Source organism: Agelaius phoeniceus, chromosome W (assembly GCF_051311805.1).
Source record: "Agelaius phoeniceus isolate bAgePho1 chromosome W, bAgePho1.hap1, whole genome shotgun sequence".
Lineage (NCBI taxonomy): Eukaryota > Metazoa > Chordata > Aves > Passeriformes > Icteridae > Agelaius > Agelaius phoeniceus.
Genome location: NC_135301.1, coordinates 174,908 through 196,322, shown reverse-complemented (window position 1 = coordinate 196,322; position 21,415 = coordinate 174,908). Strand labels below are relative to the sequence as shown.

At 44.7% G+C, this 21,415-nt stretch overlaps 1 long non-coding RNA gene across 1 annotated transcript; it reads left to right on the top strand.

Moving 5' to 3' along the window:
* Positions 1–19,340: 19,340 nt before the first annotated feature.
* Positions 19,341–20,809, top strand: LOC143696608 (uncharacterized). The gene is made up of 3 exons (XR_013186006.1): positions 19,341–19,421; positions 20,312–20,347; positions 20,448–20,809. It is a non-coding gene; the product is annotated as an uncharacterized LOC143696608 (long non-coding RNA).
* Positions 20,810–21,415: the final 606 nt, after the last annotated feature.

The window sequence follows — 21,415 nt, the reverse complement described above, 5'->3', positions numbered from 1 at the left end:
TAGCAATGTGAAGTTGTGTTCCTCACATCACTTGTGCTATATTAGGGCAATATTTTCATCCATGGAGAGAAAAAGAGAAAGAGCAAGGCAGTGAGGTGCTCCTAGGCATGAGCTGCAGCTGCAGGATGTGAATGTGTATAGGTTTGGACCCCTCACTGTCAGCAGGACATGGAGATGCTGGGAGGTGCCCAGAGCAGGGCAGCAGAGCTGGTGACAGGTCTGGAGCACGAGGCTGAGGGAGATGGGGATGTGGTGTTTGTGAGGGTCCCCAGGACGAGGTGAGAGATGAAAATCTGACTCCATGTTCCCAGAGGGCTGATTTATTATGATAGGCTATGCTGTTATTCTATTCTATTCTATTCTAGAATGCTATACTAAAACTATACTAAAGAAAGAGAAAGGATCCATCAGAAGGCTTAACAAGAATGAATAATAATAAAAACTTGAGACTCCTCAGAGCCTCAGCACAGCTGGACCATGATTGGCCATTAAATTAAAACAATTCACGTGGAACCAATCAAACATTCACCTGTTGGTAAACAATGCCCAAGCCACATTCCAAAGCAGCAAACACAGGAGCAGCCATCAGATAATTATTGTTTTCCTTCCTCCCTGAGGCTTCTCAGCTTCCCAGGAGAAAATCCTGGGCAAAGAGGATTTTTCAGAAAATGCCATGGTGGCAGGGGGTGTATAGTCAGAAGAAAAGGAGGCTCCTGGGGCCCTCATTGCTCTTTGTGAGGGGAGGCTGTAGCCAGGTGGGTGTTGGTATCTTTTCTCAGAGCTAGGAGGAGAGGAAATGGCCTCGAGCTGTGCCAGAGGAGGTTTAGATTGGATATCAGGGAAGGGTTGTCAGGCAGGGGAATAGGCTGCCCAGGGAAGTGGTGCAGTCCCCATTCCTGGATATTGAAAAGACACCTAAAAGTGGCACTTAGGGACATGGTTTGGTTATGAAATTGATAGTGTTGAATTAATAGTTGAACTCAATGATCTAAAAGGACACTTCTGTAATTCTATGTACCACAGTGATATTACTTTTATTAAAACCAAATAGGAAGGCAAAACCTAGGAATATACAATTTGCTGCATCACAGATCACAAAATTAATGAAGTGGATTATTTACCTATTCCAGAAGACTGTCCCAGGCAATGGGCAGTGCTTGCAGTTTCACAGAAATGAGCTGTTGTGAGCCAGCAATTCACTGCAAGTCCAAGAGGAGGATTTCCTTCTTGACCCCTGATTTGCTCTCTTGGAGAAGATTGAGGCTTGATTTGTCTGAATGATCATCTCAGCATGCCTAAAAAGAGCTATCAGCACTCTTAAAATTAACTCAGCCATCAGAAACATCTAGTCAGTCACTGAACACTGATGTCTGAGACAGGGAATTCAACAGGTTTCCTGTACTCTGATAAATCACCAATAGCTGTAGCAAATTTTTAACCTAACACTTATTTTTTCCTTAGAAGCTTTGTTCACCAGTTCCTCACTGCTATTCACAGGTATGCATCCTTTGGAATGCTAAAGGCAGGTCCCACTGATGTCCATTCCCCTACTAAGCAAAGTTCTGGTTTTATTTCATGTTACTGTATTTTGTAATTCCCCACCATCTGAACAGTCCATCGCACTTCAAAACAGCTTTGTTGCCTTCCTCTGTCTTACACTTTGAACATCTTGAAGCAGGCCTAGATCACAGCAGATAAATCAAGCCTGAGTTGTTTGCAGAAATAATTTATGTAATCTCAGAATGAAAAAGGTAACTTTTCTGAGAGTTTCACAAAATGCAGTGCTAAAACAAATAAAGCAAATGTCTCCAGCACTCCTGGTTTTTTCTTGGTTGTATCAAGGTATTGTTTCACTACAAAAGCAGCTGTTGCATGGCACAATAAATGAAAAGATAGGAAAGAATTCTGGGTTTAGTTAGAGAAGAATTACCCTGCAGAAAACATTGGGCAAAGCATTAACTTTGGATATTTTCCATAGGTTGAGTCTCACATATGACTCCAGAAGTGTTTAAAATGCAGGATTTGCCTATATCCAACTCTTCTACTAGAGGGAGTATAAAATGTAGCAGTTGTTGCTGTGAACTGACATAGTTTAGAAACACATCTTAAGTTCTAATTTAGTGCTTGAGTATCAGAGCTGGAGCACAGAGTAGCCAGTGAGCCCTGAATGTGGTGGGCTCTGCATATGGAGGTTTCTGAGTGCTGCCCAGTAGCATAAGCAGGCAGATTAGGGCAAGGGAGGACACAAAAGACAAGTGTGAACATCATCCCCTTTAGTGATGAGGAAAATAAAATCAGAAATACCCATCTGTGAATCATCCCCCATCAGCATGCATCTCTGCAGCTTACTCCTTCAAGTTCCCAAACAGGCAGTTCTTGCTGAGTGCTGGTAGGGGTTGCTCAGGACAGCTGTGGTCAGAAAAGCCCAGCACAGCATCCTCAGCTGCAGGGCATGGAGCCAGTCCTTCCTTTTCACAAACGGCTTGCTAGGCAACCCTGGCTCTCAGAGCATCAACACAACCCAGCATCATCTGGGTTTGCTGCCACATAAAAACCAACAATGCATGCAGCTCTAAGTTCTGCATTTCCCATCATTATCAGGGCCATGTAGGGATAAAGGATTCCCTTTTTAATCTGCTTTCCACTCTGCCACAGCCACCCCCCAGCCCTGAGACAGTGTTCAGTAATTAATTACAAAAATCTCATCATACACCTAGAATAGCTGTTTCTGCGTGTTTTTCTAGCATGTCAGGAAGATTTCCTGGCCCCTGCTGATTGAGTAATAATTCATGTTTACTTTCTGTAAAATATCTTAGTCTGGCTAATGTATTCTTCTCCAAAAGTTCTGGTTTTGTAGTCTTATCCCAATTTTCTGTAGTGAAACACATTTCCAGCTGTGATATCCTGAAGAGCTTCTTGGTATTTCAGTAAAGGCTTGAATTTAATTATTTTCAAGTTATTATTTTTCTTAATCTTGCTATTACCAGGACTGCAACCTGTTAGAAATCTGTGATAATTTTTTTTATATGTGGAGAAATGTTAGTGATAGGTATAGATCCACGTGTTCCATTTCTGATTTTTATGCTGCATCTCTCTAATTTCTTTTCTATTCCAATTACATTCTCTGAATGAAGCTGCATTTCCTTGTGCCAGGTTTAATTGCTTTTATTTTAAAACCTTAATTAACAGTATAGTGTATTTCTACATCCTGGAGAGAGTAAGCAAATCAGACCATCCAGTCTAGAGTAAAGAAAACAGAAAATGATTGCACAGATGTCTAGTTATTAAATCCTGCTCTGGACATGCAGATGAGGCTGCTTCATTTGATTTGTCACAGCTGCAGTATTAAAAATTTAGTGCAGCATTAGGAAAATGTAGCATTTATGATCATGTAAAACCTGAACACTCAGATGTCTTGGGAAAGGAATGAGACAAAATTGTGATGCAGACATTGAAGCTGTGTAACTGATGAATGGTGTGCCTGATCCCTCTGTCAGAGGATGTTTCACAGTGTTTACACACTGAGTACCAGCAAGTGGATGCCAGTGCTTGGGTGGCTACCTGACAACAGAACTGGAGTGCAGGAGGAGGGAAAGAGTTTACATTTCCCTTAAGAAATGGTTTGGCTGATCCCTACTATAGCACTACTTAAGTTTACATTGTACATCATAATTAGTTTTGTTTAGTACTGGAAAAATGAATTCAGATTTTAAGTGAGTCTTGTAAAAATTCTCATGTGCTTAGCTACCCTTTAAACAAAGATCCAAATAGCTGAACAGATAACAATATATTTTTAATATATAAACCTGCTGTATATGATACTTCATATACATAAAAGCAGTTAAATGCACCTCATTTTCACAGTACTCATCTAAAATATATTAGGAAGCATGTGTTTGAGTAAGGGCAGCTGTCAATATACTTCAGTGAGAAATATTTGAATTAAAATAGTTCAAGTTAATTGATGAAACATTTGAACAGGAAAAGATATGTTAAAGAGCCTGCTTTACTTCCAGCACACCTGTTAGACAAAGAGTTGTAAAATTTGTCATACTTCTTTGCATTCAAGAAGAAGTTAATTCATTTCCTCTATGTTATATATATCTGTGTCCTTTATACAGCTAAAAAGCAGAAAATTTAAACTGAATAACATCACCAATATTTCTAAGAAATGGGCAATACTGAAAATGCATAAATTACTGGATGGGATAAATTATTCCCTTCTTCCTGTGAACATTTTCTTATTGCTTCCACATCCATACAGAGGTGAATCACACGGAGGAAAAAAATAGATATCTTTTTTGTATAATTTGAGTAATTTTCTTTAGGTTTAAATTTGGTGTACTAAGAGTCACTGAAAATGTAGCCCAGTATTCCTGGGAAATGCACAAGGAGATCAAGTGTTCTGTTTGAAGTGGAGATTGTCTCATACACCTCACCATAATTCTTTGATTCAAATGTATCAAAGCAACAGCAAAGATTAGAGTTTCTGCCTCAAAGGCAGAGTGAACATGTAAATATTTGAGGTCACTGGTTGAGGTCCACATAGAAAATTAATAGACTGGAGAATGCAGTGATCTATACAGTGTATGTGATAGGAGGCTGGATGTACTTATTAACCTTTAAGGACCTTTTTCTGAAAAATCCAGGTTTAGGCGAGCATGTTTTTTCTCTTTCAGGCAGAATAACAGGAGCTTTAATACGATGAGCAAACAGCAGGTGTAAACTCTGAAAGGAAAAGTGTTCCCTTTAGAGTAAGTCCTTAAAAACAGCCATCAGTCTGATTTGCAGTAATGCTGACAACCTCCAGCCCTCATCCTTCTTCTCTGCAAGTGACCGGGCCTTACAGAGTGATCAGGTTTGGTACCTGTGCATCTGCCACCCCCAGTAAACCAAAACAGATCCCATAGAACAGTTCAGCAAAAACTAGCCTGTCTAAACTGTCTGATTGCTTTGCACAACTTTGTACTGCAAGGGGTTGCAGGCACAGCAGATGGTGTCCTTAAATGCCATGGCACTGGATAAATTCTGCTTTAGTGAAGGACTGGGAAGGAACCCCCTTCCATCCAGTAGAAATGCAGAAAGTGCAGTAACTCTGAAGGAAGTCAGAAGCGTTGCTTTCCACTCTGTGTACAGGATGTTGACTTGGGACAGTGTTAGCATTAACAGTACACTTACAAATCACCCAGTCAGCCTTCTGTGTGTCTGAGTACCAGCAGGAGCTGAGAACATTTGTGTTTCTCACAGGAATTGCTTCAATTTGCTTTGCAAAAACCATGCAGTTCCCAGTCAAACCTGTTAGTGCTGACACGTTCAGTCCATTTTTTACAGAAGAGTTGACCTGGATGCTTATTTATCCTCTTGAGACTCCTTCTGCCATTGAGCTGTCTCTCATCATCAGTGCTCTTAATCCTAATTCTGTTCAATTGCCCACAATGCCTCTTGAAACTTCTTTCAGTCTACAGAATTATGTTTAATGTTTCATGCTTAAAGACATTACTCTAGGCTATCAAGTTTTGCCTTTAAATTGGAAAGTAGAGATCTTGCCTAGAATGGGGGAAGGAACCCAGATGGGCATCTCTCCTTTCAGTGAGCATGAAGTGTAGTAACACAATAAACCCTTTTGCCAAGCATGCAGTAAATCCAATTATGAGAGTTTTATACAAGTTTGGATAACTGCTTACTATAAAAAAAGGCAAAAAATAATTCACTTAAAGGGCACCTTTGCCTGCATTTGGCTTTAGGGTTCCAAATGCTAATGATGGCAACAGACTGCAGAAACCATTCAGGAATGCTGGAATTTGGAGGCCAGGCCAGTTAGAGGAGCACAAGACAGTGTTAGCTTTTGATGCCTCAGTCCTGCCTGCTCATTTTTTTCCTGGAGTTACTCAGTTTGTGTGCTTTAATCCTTACACAGCTCACTAGTTCAGGCTTTGCAGCCTGTATTAGGTGCACTGTCAGCAGTCCAGAGCTGACAGGACAGTACCACTGTCCCAGGCTTGGATTGGGCATATGAAGGGGTGAAAACAGACACAGTAAGTAGAAAAATAACAGGAAATTTTAAGTAATGTGTGTGAATTGAGTATAGAAACCTTCCTCCCTGTACTTCAGAGCAGTTCTAAAGCCAAAGCAGAGGCAGAGCTGAACCAGGCACTGCTCTTGTTCCTCCCAGTCTGTGTGGATCTGAGAGCCAGCCGTGCTCATCCTGCCTTTCTTCCTTGCTGCACCCCAGGCCATTGCTGTAGGACACATTCAAGGCCCTGTGCAGAGGAGAACAAGTGGCTCTGTGGGGGTTTAAATGATCTGCCCAGTGCCCTGAAGAGCTGCTGTGCAGGTGAGCTGGGAGTGCTCATCCAGCTGTGCTGCAGCCCCGTCCTCACACGTTCACCACAGCTGGATTTCACCAGAGCCCCCGGGGCAGAGTGCAGCCACTGGCTTTCAAAACACTTGCAGAATGTTTGGGCCTAACTCTTTGGGGAGGATTTAATTTTCTTAATGACTCTGAGTAAAGTGTGCACTGCACCCACTCTGAAGGCTGAAGGCTGAGGCTCTGCACAGGCCTCTCATCTCTTGGAAACAGAACAGCTTAGCTCCTCACAGGGCTTGAGCCTTCACATTTCCCTTTTGTGGTTAAAAAAAGCACATCTTGCTAGAAGCATCTGTGCTCCCTGCAATACTCAATTCACACACATGAACCACGACTTAATTTTGGTGTCTCTTTGTATTCCATACAGCAGCTCCAATGTACTCAGCTGGCTGGTTTTCAGTAGCCAATGCAGAGCACTTTCCCCACATCAAAAAGAGCTTCCTTGGCTTTTTATCTCCCAACTCCCTTGTTTCTGTTAAATAAAAGCCAGATTTTACATGAGGGCACTTCAGAGAGAGTGAAGGAGTGTGAGGGGGCTTTAAATATGGTTTTTTGGTTGCTTGTTTGTTTTGTTTTTCCTTAGGAATGGTTTACACTTAGTTTGTGTAGCTGCCTGTATTAGTGTTTCTCATGAACACATTTACTATAACACCTAGGTCTGCTCTACAAAATTTAGAAAAAAGGAAAAAACGTTGTCTCCACAGTGAACATCCTCCTTCCTCCGCCCCCAAATCCACATGGCATTTCAGCCCATTCAAGTGAAAGAAACCCTTAACCACTGACACAAATGGGAATTAAGCAGAAAAATTCCAACTCCTCATGGCAGTCTTTAAGTTTTAACCCTGTGCCTTCCTCTACCTAACAGAGCTCCAAGTGCTGTACTTCACAAAAACATGGAGAGAGGGAATTCTGTTCCTGTTCTTACGCCAGTAAATTAGAAATGACAGGAGAAGCCTAAGAGTGCCATGCACAGAGTCATATCCCAAGTCCAGAAATCAGGCAAATAATGGACCCCAACTAAGGCAGTTTTCTAACAAGACAAAGTGGGACAACTTTCCTCAGCTTCCAGTGCAGGTTCCGAGCTGAGAATGTCTCAAGCACCAGAAGTCGGATGAGAGACAACCAATAAATGGAAGATGCAAAACTGCTTTACATAGCTAACAGCGACACAAGCACCTCCAGCATCAGCTGAGAACACAGGGAAGTTCATCTTGATTTTGGCTTTAGGCAGAAACACTTGTAAGGTGTAATTCCCAATTGCCAGTTTAAGCCAAGAGAGCTGAGCCTGGGTGCCATGCAACCCTGAGTCTCCCCAGTGGAAAACCACACTCTACAGCTTTCATCAAGGATAGAAATGTTATTCTGGAAGAAAACAGGATAACTGTTCCTTTCACAATGAGAAAATATCCATTACCTCAGAGTTTCACATGTGAATAATCTGGTTCAGAGCTCATTAAATTAACTTGGAGAAAAAAAAAATCAACCTCACTACAGTGATCTCTAGAAGGCCAAAGTAACAAAGGGAATGGGGGAATGAGATTGGTGGAGGGGCAGGGATAAAGTGTGAATGTCTAGGATAAGACAAGAAATGGCATATAATACAGAACTGAAAAAAATTTCATCTTAGTTTCTTCAAATTTCTTGTATGTCATTCAGTGTTATTACTTTTGGATAGTTTGGAGTTTATTTTCCCACCAGGCAGCCAAATTTAACTACTGTTATTAATACAAATGTCAATAACAGTTACACAGCAGTGGGAAAATACAGTTCATTCAGCATTTCATTATGGAGGTGTATTAAATGCCTCTGCAAGCCTGTCTGTCTGGCAAAGTAATCAGTGGGAGTTTTATCAAGGCTGCACATAGGCCTACCAGGAGGATTTATGGGAGCCACACGTTTCAAATTTTTGTGGATTATTCTAGAAATGTCCCTCTTGTCCAAAGCTATATTTAAAATGTGGAGCTTTCAAACCTAATTCTGTATTTCATTAACCAGGTCCAAAATGGTATTTTAGAAGTCCCATCTCAGAGAAAGTTCTCACTAAGCATTACTGGTGGGATAGGAGGGGACCCTGAGCCACCTGTGTGCGTGAAGCAGAACCTGCCCTGAGTGGCACAAGCTGCCCCTGGCTGGGGAACAGCACACAGCCTTTCTGTGGGGTTTGTGCCAATGTCCTTCCACTTTGTAATGACTTTATAATACAAGGGACAACACAGACTTGAACAGAGCTATGAGGTGGTGGGCTTTTGCATGGAATTGGGTATTCAGTTTGGGTTTTTTACAGAAACTCTTTTTTCCCATCGTACCTATAAGCGATTTGAATGCTTCTGCTCCTTCCATACTTCAGGTGTACTAATCTGCACCAAATCCTTTCTTTGATTTACAGATTCAGCCAGTGATTCTCTACACAAGCCCAAGGTCCTTTTTAGAGAAAGCCACTTTCAGACCTGTGTGCAATTTACCCTACTCTATCTCCATGTATCTTGGCAGAAACCTCCCAGACCCTGATGTGTACACGTTATCTGTTGCCTTCCTTAGACAGGAGAGAGGAGGAGAGAACCAACTGAAAATAGATTTCAAGAGGGGGAAATGTAATTTATGTCACCTGCATGACAATTTAATTGTAATTGAGGTCTATAGGTTTTTGTGCGATAGCAGAGATTTAAAGCTTGATGCAACTCAACAATGAAGGCAAGGCTTTAATAAGGCAGCATTAAGCTGGGAATTGAACAGAATCAATACTGAGAATTAGCAAGAAAAGATTATAAAAGACATTTCAGTATTCAAGGAAAAAACAGTTTTTGCATTTGATCATTTATGCAGCATACCATGGCTGTGTTTTGCCTTATTTTGGTGTTCAGAAGTGCAGCAGAACCACAAAATCAGGGAACTCAAGCAAACAGGAAAGCTTTTGGCTTTTTTATGGTTAAAATGCATGGGTAGAAACACAGCTCCATTCCAGAAATCCCATTTGCTGAAATGGAAACCAGGCAATTGAGACTATTGCAAACTGCATCAGAGATTAAACCAGCCTGCAACAAAGGAACCTTCATTCCAAATCCAGCAAATCCTCACCTTGTCTCTAACTGTAAAGGTTTTCACAGTAGATGGACACTGGAATGTTCTATAACTTCTGTTACCCCGCAGGAGCAATGCAACAAGGTCAGTGTTTAACACAAACCCCTCTTTTTCTTTTTCTTTTTCTTTTTGCCCCAATCTCTACAGGGAGGTCCTATCCAGAACCGAAAATCCAAGCGCTGCCTGGAATTGCAGGAGAACAATGAAAATGAATTTGGATTTCAAGTGGTCCTTCAGAAGTGCACTGGACAACGCTGGTCCATAACAAATGTCCTGAGAAGCTTGTCATTATAGCAGACTAAATTTTGTACCCATTTCTTTTGCTACTGTGTAGCAAGTACTGCATTGTCGCCTGCTGTACTGTATCCCTCCCGCTCCCCGTCCCCTCAGCTCCTTCTCTCCCCTTTTTGTCTCTGATTTGATTTTGTGAGTGTGTGGAAATAGGGTTTGTGGGCTGGAAATAAGAAGTTTTTATTTCACCATGATGTTTTCACGACATTTATAGAGATGCTGAATGACAGGTGACGGGTAGGCTATCCTAAAATATTTTACAACTGTAACTATTAAGCAAATGGAGAATATTTATATCTCAAACTTTTATTGAATAAAAAAGCCCAAACACTATTACTGGGTAGGTGTCTCCATGGAAATCAATTTGGAAGCTAAGTGCTGGTTTCATTGCTTCATTAACCCAAGCCTGATCCTGGCATGTTGCTGCAGAGCATCAGAATTCTGCAGACTTTGGATAAAGAGTTCTACCTGCACACCAGCAGCTACAGCAAGGGAGGATTTTCTCCAGTCTCCCTCCAGAGCTCTGTCTAGGCCACGGTAGGTACCGGTGTGCAAATACAGGGGAAAGGTCTGGGGTGTGGAGGTGTTATGTCCCCAAGTATTTTTCCTCTCCAGTACCACTTAATAAAACCCCAGAGAAAGCTCCAGGGCTCAAGTGAGGCAGGGAAGAGAATTTATTAAAAAGAAGGGAAAAAATATCCCAAGAGAAAAGCAGCAGCTACTGGAAGAAAAGTAAAATATAAACCCTGACATTTCACAGTGGGCTGGCCTCCATTTCAGTGGCTGAACCTTCCTTCCAATTCTTCATTGTTCTTACAAGTCTTTTTTTTTTAATGCAGTTGTTCCCTGGGTGCTGCAGACTTGGGTAAAAGTGGCTCCATCCAAGAGAAAAAGGGATGAATTCACTCTGCTTTTCTTCCTGCCTTGAAGGAGGTGTGAATGCAATTCCACATCTCTTCATCTCTGCTCAGACTGGCGAGGAGAGGAAATTTGATGAGGTAAACCAGAGCACTGGGATTACTAGAGTTCATTTCCAGCAGCTTTTATTTGTATGTAAATTCCCCCGTATTTTGATCAGTTTTTCTTGACAATAACAGTACACCTACCACATCTACCAGCTGATAAGGAGATACTGACAATTAAAGGAAATAGAACATTGCAAGAAACCCCAAGCCGCCTTCCTACAGTACTTGCTTAAATATTTATGGACGGCAAATATCTTGTCAGGTATCATCCCTTGTGCCAGGATATCACCTAGGGTGCTTTCCCAAGGTCTCCCACTGTGTGTTCTCTCACCACATTTGCACCTGGGGCAAGCCACCAGCACCAAGGAGGAAAAAGTTGTGCTGGTGATGTGAGGAGAGCCTGCAGAGCACCTCCACATCCTCAGGGAAAAGCTGTTAGGGCTTGGTTGCTATCAGAGACCCTGGGTAATACTTTTGAAGATGGGCTGTTCAGAAGGGATCCAGGTTCCGGGAATTTATTCATTGATCTGTTTATATACTTATTTTTACAAAGCTACCGGTTTCAGGAGCACAGATGACTGACACCATACCCAGTCATTCCCAGCTGGAACTCTGACAGGAGAATTTCTGATTATCCTTGCCTGCCTGATCTTTCCAGGCTGGCCAACATCTGCTGGGAGTGACTGTGCAGGGCATGGTTTAGGATTGTCCTCTTTTGCTGGGGAAGGTTCTTTGGCTTCATCTTTCTGAAGGACCAGAATTTCATCCTCCAACACCATGTGTCTTTTTCTGTGTCTTTTATAAACAGAAGTTAATCAGTCAAAACTAATCACCGAGCCTTTTTGTGTATGGTAATCAAGAGGTAGTTGCAAAAATTATAATTAAGCAAGTAGCTGTCATATGTCATTTTATACTGGGTAGCACTGAATACTTATTTAGCTGGAGATATAAAGGGAAACAGATTTTAGAAGGTCATCCTTACATTTTACAATCAATGTAAAAATGTGTCTGTCAGCATCATTTTGTTTGCAGACCTAAATTATGTGTATTTGTGTGTGTGTATCTCTACATCATCAAATACATGTAAATTTATATTTAAAACATCAGCATGCATGTACACAGACAGCTCACTGGCCAACCACAACAGAAGCAAAATTACATTAAAGTGCACTTTCTCCAACTAGAGCCTTTTGAGACGTGCAGATAAGACACCAAAATGTCAGCTTTGGTTCACAATTACATCACTGCTACACAGATCACCTTCAGCACTGCAGCTATTTTTAATGCTGACAAAAAACACAGAACACATGATCCTTTTTCAACATTTTTTCAAGTGCATGTTGGAAGTTTTCCACAACAACTTCTCCAACCAGAATACAAAATAGCTGTGTTCACGCAGAGGCTCTGGAGGCAATTAGCAAGGCTTTTATCTAACAGTGCATTTTCTACTGATTTTCTAAACTTTCCCCCTGCTGCACACCTTGCTTTAAAAATACTTAAAAGTGCAAAAGTTGAGTCTCAGGTCTGTCCTTCATGGCTACATTTTGACAGCAAAGCAATGTATTGTTGTTTACTGGCTAAGATGAGCTTTGCATTGTCACATGAAATGAGAGTTTTACCTGAATTCAGTCTTGTTCTGAACAGTCTGAGGGGATTTTTGTGATAAACCAGCTGAAAACTGTTTAGCACTACAAAAGCATACTTTTCATGATAATATATTGTTTCCAGTGAAGTCATCTCATTTGAGGTGCATATATGATAGGATAGTTTTTCAATTGAAGAATATAATCTTAGGATATGAAAACAACAAATATATATTAGTTCAAAAGGCCAAAGGTGCATGAAATTTTAATTCCAATTTTAAAAGGAAAGAAACTGAGTAGTCTAAATAAACTAGACCACAGTTTAGAAGGTGGTGACTGCTCAGGCCTAAAAGTATGAAGAGTTCAGCCTTTAAACTCTGCTGACATTCTTGATCAGAAGTCTGTGTGGGTGGCAGTTTTGGGGTTTCTTTAATCAACAATAGCAGGCAAACATTTTAACATAGAGACTCTTTCTTACTCCTAGAGAACCAAAGCTCCTGTAAGCACACACAAAGAATGGTGTGAGCCCCAGCTTGTCATTTGGACTGATAGTCCCTTACCTTCTCTCATTGCTAAAATCACTTGATTTCAGTGTTTTATTTCCCCATCTGCTCTAGAAGTGGCATACCAACAGCTAACCTCAGGAAGATCTGCCCATTTTCTGCAAACACAGATAGTAAAGAACCATATTTAAGTGCCCATAAATGCCAGTTATTCTCATAGCAGTTAGGAATATTTTGCTGCAGATGACAAGAGCACTCATTCAAATTCAAAACAAGCCACCAAAGGTTACATTCTTATTTTCAGCATCTGTTAATAAGGGTTTTCTGTGCATCATATTTTTGTGATTTACCATTATTTTATAGTTTTCTGTATTCTCCTAGACATTGTTCAGCTGTTAACACAAGAAGTATCACTTGAGTTAAATGCTCTGGAAATGCTCACAATTAAAGAGGAGATTCTAAAAATATGTCCCAAACTTGTGGACAGATCACCTTGAATAAGCACTGACAACCACAAAAAGCATCCTGTTGCACAAAAAGGACCTTGCCACCAATATTGGATGCCGAGACCTTTCTAAACAGTAGAAAAAGTACAACACAAGCAGTGCAAAGACAAGAATCAAAAGCTGTGCATGGGCAGCACTTTCCAGAACAGGTCTCGTGCTTTAGGCATTTTTGCTGACCATATCTCATCAGATCTGGCAGCCATTCAGAGAGAGCTTCTTTTATTAAGAGATGAAGAAAGATCATCACACTAAAGAAGTGAATTGCCTTGACTTTTAGTGTGCCTCACATACTTTGCTATTGAACACCTTTTACCTGGGCATGCATTGCAGGAGGGAAAAAAATACCACGAAACCACCAAACCTGTATCAAAGGTAGCTTTACATTTCTGGCAGGCATCACTTTCCTAATCTGCCTCACTTTCCTGTTCTTAGAAATCAGAGTCCAAAGTTCAATTGAATATCTTGGAAGGCACATTGGGTATGTGTGAGGTAGCTAATCCTTCTGCCTGCAGCTGAATGCAATGTGTACCACCGCCATTTTTCTAACCTGTGTGTATTGTGCCTAGGCACTTCAATGTTAGATTTCTGTGTATTTAGCAATGAACAAAGTTAAACCCCTCTCTTACACCCAATTTTTTTAGCAGAGAGACAGAAACATTCAAAGTGTCAGTTCAGGCTTGAACCAGTTCATATTTAAATCATTTTATTGTTCTGCAGCATGACTTCCTCTACTTGGTCTCACAATCACAACTCCTGTCAAGGATGGCAAATTTAAATGATTCTTCTTGAGAGTAAAGCTTTCAGATATTAAACCCTTGACTGAATTTTCCTAGGAGAGATTGAATCACTTGGAGATTTCATCATCTGGGGAAGGGCTTGGGGGAAGCGCTGCGCTGCTGTCCAGGGCAGGCGGACTCGTTCTGAGCCTTCTTTGGGGGTCAGGGAAAGGGGGGGTGAGGGCTCGGGGCTCTGATGCCGTTGGGGGCAGCCCAAGGTGCCCGGGAGAGGGAGCCCCACGGCGGTGCAGGAGCCGGTGGGGGGCGGGCGAGGGGCGGGGGTCACGCTGGGTGCCGTCCCCCAGAGGGACCCAAAGCTGCCACCAAATGCACAGGGAAATTGCATTCCAATGTCTTGGAACAGAGGCTCATCGGGAGTTTTCTCAGCTATCCAAGCACAGAGCCCTGGAGCCAAATCAGCCTGAGCTGCTGCGTGCTTGCTGTGAGCCTTGAGGTGAGCGCGCATCATTGCGGGCTCGGGATCGATTGAAATGCGCTAAGGAAACCAGCTCTGGGGAGGGAGGGAGGGAGGCAGGGAAATGCTCTCTTAACATGTGCCAATGCTTCTGTCAAACTCATCAGGGCAGGACAGCGTTCAGACTGAAAGTGTAAGAAGATGTGGAGTGAGACAGAGAATCTGACAGGAGCACTGGACTCACAAGTGCACGGATTTTGCTTTTGGCTTGGATTGAAACTCAGAAGTTGTAAGGAATTTGGGAAGGAGAAGGGACATTTCAGAAGGAGAAGAAGAAAAAGAAGTTGTTGTTGTTGTTACAGCCCTGGCAAAATCTTTGGTTCTAGCTAATAAAGGAAGTTAGTTGAAATAAAAAAAAGAAAAAAACATGGGTTTTTTTCCTTCACTGTTGTATTCGTTGGTGGTAGATGGTGTGTTGTTTTATTTCTTGGTCTTATTAACTCTGTGTAAATAGTTTTTTGAGTGAAGCTCACTTTCTGGACGGGTTGGTTTGTATTTGAGGTAGGATTAATTTCAAGAGGTTTCTTTCCTAGACTTCTGATAGGTCTTCCTGGGATTTTGGTTTTGTTTACTGCATGTATCAACAGAGAGATTTGGTAGGGCCAGCTGGGCTGCTGGAGTTTTGGGTGTTAATTTATTAGATGGCTTTTGTTAAACACAGAATAATTATGTAAGTTAACAGCAAATTACCCAATTTATCTAGGTATACTACCTAAACACAATGCTTTAATGTCTTACCATTTTTCTGTTGTTCTGCTCCAAGCAGTTGTGTCAAAAAAGAAAGCGCTGTTATTTTTCTGAAGAGCTTTCTTCTATAACAAGGCCTTTACTCCCTTTGAATTTGAGTCAGAGGAGCCAAACAGCTGCAGCCGCTCTGAGGGCTTTTATATTTGGTGGGATTAGCCCTCTCCCTTTTCTCAGGCATCATGGGAATGGGAGGCGGGCACCATCAGGGGTATATTAACCCCAGCCTTTGCTGAGGGGTTTCATTCCCTCTCTGGGATGTGCTGGGGTGAGAGCTCTCCTGTCATTTCAGTGAAGAGCCTCTTTCAGCTTATCTCAGCTTGCTTTCAGCAGGTGTTTCTGGGCATCTAAAGCAATAGAGGCTTGGAAGATCCTGTGAAGAAAATGGCATGGAATACAGGGAGTATTTAAGGTGACGATTTCAGATTTGGTGTTTAGGGGTGATAAAGTGCATTTGCAATTTCTGGTTTTGTTCTTATTTCGTGTTTTTATTGTTTTTAGGAGGTGTACAGCTTCCAGAGATCCCAGGTTGTGTCAAGCACAGCACTTCTTTCAGCAGATTGATCATGTCACAGGAGGCATCTGCCCAGTGTCAAAAATGATGTTTGAGATGGAGGCTTCAGGTGAGTTGAGGGTTGTGACTGGGAGAGGGAGGGTGAGCAGGTGTCCAGTTAGGAGTTATTGGGGGGCAGGGGGGTTTGCAGGCAGCAGGGTGAGAAAGGGTGTTTATTTGAGGGCCCCCCCACGCAGGGCTTTTCAGAAGCATAGCAGAGGCATTCCCATGTCTTCCTCACACAAGGTCATCCAGTGCACCCACAGGAATGCCATTTAACTGTGCTTTTCTCTAACCCAGGTGCCACTAATAGTAAAGGCCACAGCCTTGGAATCAGGATGAAGGTGGAGCCTGAAGGAGCCAGGCACACTCAGGAGAGGGCCAGTAGCTGACTTGCTGGGATTTGGCCCACATAACTCTGAACTCATACGTTGGTTTTGTTTTTCTTTATTGTAGCTGACCGAGAGGCTAACAGGCGATCACGGGGCCCTCCGAGGCAGACTCATTTCAGGTGCAACGTGGATTCACATCGCCGATCATCCAAAAGATAAGTCTGGGTCACGGCCTGGAGAAGGGAGAGCAGCGGGTTGGGAGTTCCTGGGACAGATTGAAAAATTAGCAGAGGGAAAAGCAATCTTGTCCTAGGGGCCTCTTAGGACAGCTAAAGGGAGAGACTCCACATTTGATGGCAGCGTGCAGGCGGGCAGGGCAGAGCAGTTCCGGTCCACGTCGTGTTGTCGGGTGTACCGTGTTACCTACTGTGTCTTTGGGGTCCCTTTTGCCTTTTCCCCTCGAGGCCCTCACCACAAGCATAATGTGTCGTGTTTAACGTCCCCCCGTTGGTCACGTTCTGTGTCACGGGTGTCTGCACATGTTTGTGCCGGAGCTGCTCTGCCCTGCCGCAGAGGCTGCTGCAACAGGACAAGGCTCAGGGACTTGCAGTTTGTGGGGTGTGGCCGGACTCTAGATGATATTCCTAGATAGACAGAAGATGTTTGGAGCTGTGAAGATATCCTGCAGCCCTTTGACGTTTGTCCTCGCTTTCTTTCAGACGCAGAAGGATAAAATCCAGGGCAAAATCCATCCACCCATCCCGAGTGAGGAGGTTCCCCCGAGCAGGTCAGTCACTGTTTGTCTCTGCAGGGAGAGTGTCAAGTGTGACTCTGTTACAGCTCTGTTCTTTTTCTTTTTAGGAAGTAAAGCTGGACATCAGCAGGCAAGGTGAGGTGGGCAAGGTGAGCATTGAGTAGCGTACAGAAGCAGTTGTTATTGCTCCAGTCTCACTTTGCGGTGCAGCTCTAAGCATCCGTTCCTGTTTCTGCGCTTCAGGCAATCCACTCGGAGTAGGCCAAGCCCCAGTCACCAACCGGCCGACGCGCCGGGTTTGCCGCTCTCCCGAGCCCTGGGGAAGGATCCCAGGACTCGGCGATGAAGCCTCTGCCTTTTCTGTTTAAAGGTGTCACCAGGGCAGCCTTCAGCAATGGCCGAGGAGTTGCGGTGAGTCAGGGAGGTAGGGAGGAGGAGCGAGGCTCCGCTCAGGTTTCAGCAGCGCCACATCCCCTCGTCTCCTCTTAGCCCAGGCGTGCCCCACGACGATGGCGTCAGCCTCCGAGTGCGGCTGAAGCGTGCGGCCCCAGGAGCCGGGCATTCTTGGGAAAAGAGTGAGTGGCAGAATTGTTGGGTTTTGGCCAATGTGCTGCTGAGGTTATGCATTGATATTTTGTTTTCTTTATTGGAGCAGACGAAGAAACAACAGGAAGTTGTTGAACAACAGTGCCAGCAGGACCTTCCCAGCTGTCGAGGCAGCCTTCCCTTGCACCTGACACAGACCGGCATCCCCAGATGTCTGAGAGATAAGTAGAGGGCCATGACCCACAGAGGGGATGAAACCAGGGCGCAGGGCAGGGACCCACCGGGAGGGGTTTTTGAGTCCGCTTTGGAGACGGGGGTGTCCACGAAGCGGCCCCTTAGGCCTGGGGGGGAAATAAAAGCAAAGTCTCACTTTTGATCCCAGTGCTGAGGTGCGCAGGGCAGAGCAGTCCTGGTGTGTATTGTGTCATTTGTCTATTGTGTGTTCTGTGTGGTTGGATGTGTCATGTCTTTTACCTTAGGCCTTTGAGGAGCCTAGCAGAAACCCTGGCATCATTGTTAGCATCTGTAATCTCTGCATTCCTTGGCCTGGTACCCAGGCCATTGACCTTTTGACTCGGGAGCTCCGACAGGCATCAGAACTGCATCTCTCTTTGGAAGCATCCAGTCAGGTGGCTTTTCAGGTCTTGTTCTGAGCTGCATGGACAGCCGTGCTCCTCAGTGCTCCGTTATGACGGATTAGGCTTTGTAAGAATGCGAGGTTAGGGAGAGGATTCTGACCGTAGGATTCCTGGGTGTCCATCTTTGCAGTTCTTGGAATAAATCTTTCAGCCAGCATCTTCCTCCAGGGTTCTCTGAGCCTCATCAGTTTGCCATCAGTCTCACCTCGGTCATCTCCTTTTGCATTCTCTGAGTCCTTGCAGCCACTTTCCTTGCCAGGAGATTTCTGTTCCTGTTGTGTCCCCCCTGTCTGTCACATCCTGTCCCGTGTCACGGGTGTCTGCACACATTTGTGCCGGAGCTGCTCTGCCCTGCCGCATAGCCTGGTGCAGTAGGAGAAGTCCCTGGGAGTTTGTAATGTGGGGTGTAGTGGGACTCTAGATGGGATTTGTAGATGGACACAAGACGTCTGGAGCTCCTAAGTTATCCTGCAACAGTTTGAGTTTTGTCCTAACTTTTTTTTCAGATTCAGATGGATTAAATGTGTGCCAGAGGGCCCCATCCCGGGTGAGGGGTTTCCCCCGTGCAGGTGAGGCCCCGTTTGTCTCTGCAGCAGAAGTGTAAATGATGCCTCTGTTACAGCACTGTTCTTTGTCTTTCTTTTTAGGAAGTAAATGTGGATACCAGCAGTCAAGGTGAGCAGTGGAGAGCAGTAGTTGTTATTGCTCAGGTCTCAATTTCTGGTGCAGCTCTAAGCTTCCATTCTCGTTTGTGTACTTTAGGCAATCCACTCAGAGTATGCCAAGCCCCCGTCACCAGCCAGCCGATGCTCTGGGTTTCCTGCAAATGTGAAGCCTGTGGATGCATTACAGGACTTGGTGATGAAGCCCTAAACTTTTCTATTTAAAGGTGCCATCCGGGTGGCCTTCGGCAGCTGCCCAAGAGTTGTGGTGAGTCAGGGAAGTAGGGGGGAGGAGCGAGGGTCCACTCAGGTTTCAGCCGTGCCAAATCACCTCATCTCCTCTTAACCCAGGCGTCGCCTGTGGCGACGGCCTCGGTCTCTGAGTGTGCCCGAAGCGTGCGGCCCAAGCAGCTGAGCGTTCTTAGGAGCACGGTGAGTAGCAGACTTGTGGGGTTTTGGCCAATGTGGTGCCACGATCAGGCATTGATGTTTGGTTTTCTTTAATACAGCTGTCGAAGAGACACCAGCCTGGTGCCAGCAGGACCTTCCCAGCTGACGAGGTGGCCTTTCTTTGCACCTGAGACCGGCATCCCCAGATGTCTGAGAGAGAAGTAGAGGGCTACGACCCCCAGGGGGGATGAAAGCAGGGTGCTGGTTTGGGAAATCCTGCGACGGGTTTTTGAGTCCCCTTTGGAGGTGGGGGGGTGTCCATGAAGTGGCCCCTTAGGCCCCATAAAAGCAAAATCTCACTTTTGATCCCAGTGCTGAGGTGCGCTGGGCAGAGCGGTCCCGGTGTGTATTGTGTCCCTTGTCTATTGTGCATTATGTGTTGTTTGGGTATCTCATGTCTCTTACCTTAGCCTTTTCAGGGTCCTGTCAGAAACCTTGGCATTGTTCTTATCGTCTGTGATCTCTGCATTTCTTGGCCTGGCACCCATGCCTTACAACCTTTGCCTGGGGAGCTCAGACATGTATCAGAATTGCATCTCTCTTTGGAAGCATCCAGTCAGATGTCTTTTCAGGTCTTGTTCTGAGCTGTATGGACAGCTATGCCCTGCCAGGATCCATTATGGCAGATTAGGACTTGAAAGAATGTGAGGACCGGTAGAGGCTTCTGACCGGTCTGATTCTCGGGCATCCATCTTTGCAGTTCTTGGAATAAATCATTCAGTTAGCATCTTCTTCCATCAGTGTTTTCTGAGCCACATCAGCTTGCCATCAGTCTCACCTCAGTCATGTCATTTGGCATGCTCTCGTTGCTCGCAGTAATCCTTTTTGCCAAGAGATTTCTGTCTGTGTTGTGTGCCCATTGTTTGTTGTGTCCTGTCTGTCCTGTGTCACGGGTGTCTGCACATATTTGTGCCGGAGCTGCTCTGCCCTGCTGCATAGCCTTTTGTAATAGGACAAGCCCTGGGGAGTTGAAATTTTTCATGTGGGGTGTACTTGGACTCTAGATGCTGTTCCTAGATTGATATAAGGTGTTTGCAGCTTTTGAGTCATCCTGCAGGTGTTTGACATATGTTCTAACTCTCTTGCAGGTGCAGATGCATCCATGGCAGAGCACCCCATCCCGGGTGAGGGGGTTCCCCATAGCGGGTCAGTCACCATTTGTCTGTGCAGGGGATGTGTCAAGTGTGACCCTGTTACAGCGCTGTTCTTTGTCCTTATTTTTAGCAAGTATAGCAGGATCTCAGCAGTCAAGTTCAAGAGGGTAAGGTGAGCAGTAGCCTTTCTTGTTGCTGAGGTCTCAATTCCTGGGGCAAGTCTAAGTCTCCATTCTCATTTTTGTGCCTTAGGCCATCTGCTCGGAGCATGCCAAGCTCCCATCCCCAACGGGCCGCCAGACCGGGTTTGCCGCTCTCGCGAGCCCCGCGTTCCGGGCAGCCGTCAGGAACCGCCGAGGAGTTGCGGTGAGTCAGGGAAGTAGGGAGGAGGAGTGAGGGTCCACTCAGGTTTCAGCAATGCCACGTCACCTCCTGTCCACTTAACCCAGGCGCACCCCACGACGATGGCATCGGCCTCCGAGCGCGGCCGGAGCGTGCGACCCGAAGAGCCGGGCCTTCTTAGGAGAAGGGTGAGTAGCAGACTTGTGGGGTTTTGGCCAATGTGGTGCCAGGATCAGGCATTGATGTTTGGTTTCCTTTGATATAGCTGTCTAAGAGGCAACGGCCCGGTGCCAGCAGGACCTTCCCAGCTGACAAGGCGGCCTTCCTTCGCACCTGACATGGACTGGGATTTCCATATGTCCAAGAGATAAGTCAAGGGCTACGACCCACAGAGGGGATGAAAGCAGGGTGCTGGGTTGGGGCTCCTGGGGGGGAGGGGGTTGAGTTGTCTCTGGAGATGAGGGTAGCCAAGATGTGGCCCCTTAGGCCACATAAAAGGAAAGTCTCACTTTTGATCACAGTGCTGAGGTGCGCAGGGCAGAGCAGTCCCGGTGTGTATCGTGTCCCTTGTCTTTTGTGTATTATGTGATGTTTGGGTATCTCATGTCTCTTATCTTAGCCCTGTGAAGGGCCTGTCAGAAACCTTGGCGCCATTCTTAGAATCTGTGATCTCAGTGTTCCTCAGCCTGGTGCCCAGGCCATGGAACCTTTGACTCGGGAGCTCCGACAGGCATCAGAACTGCATCTCTCTTTGGA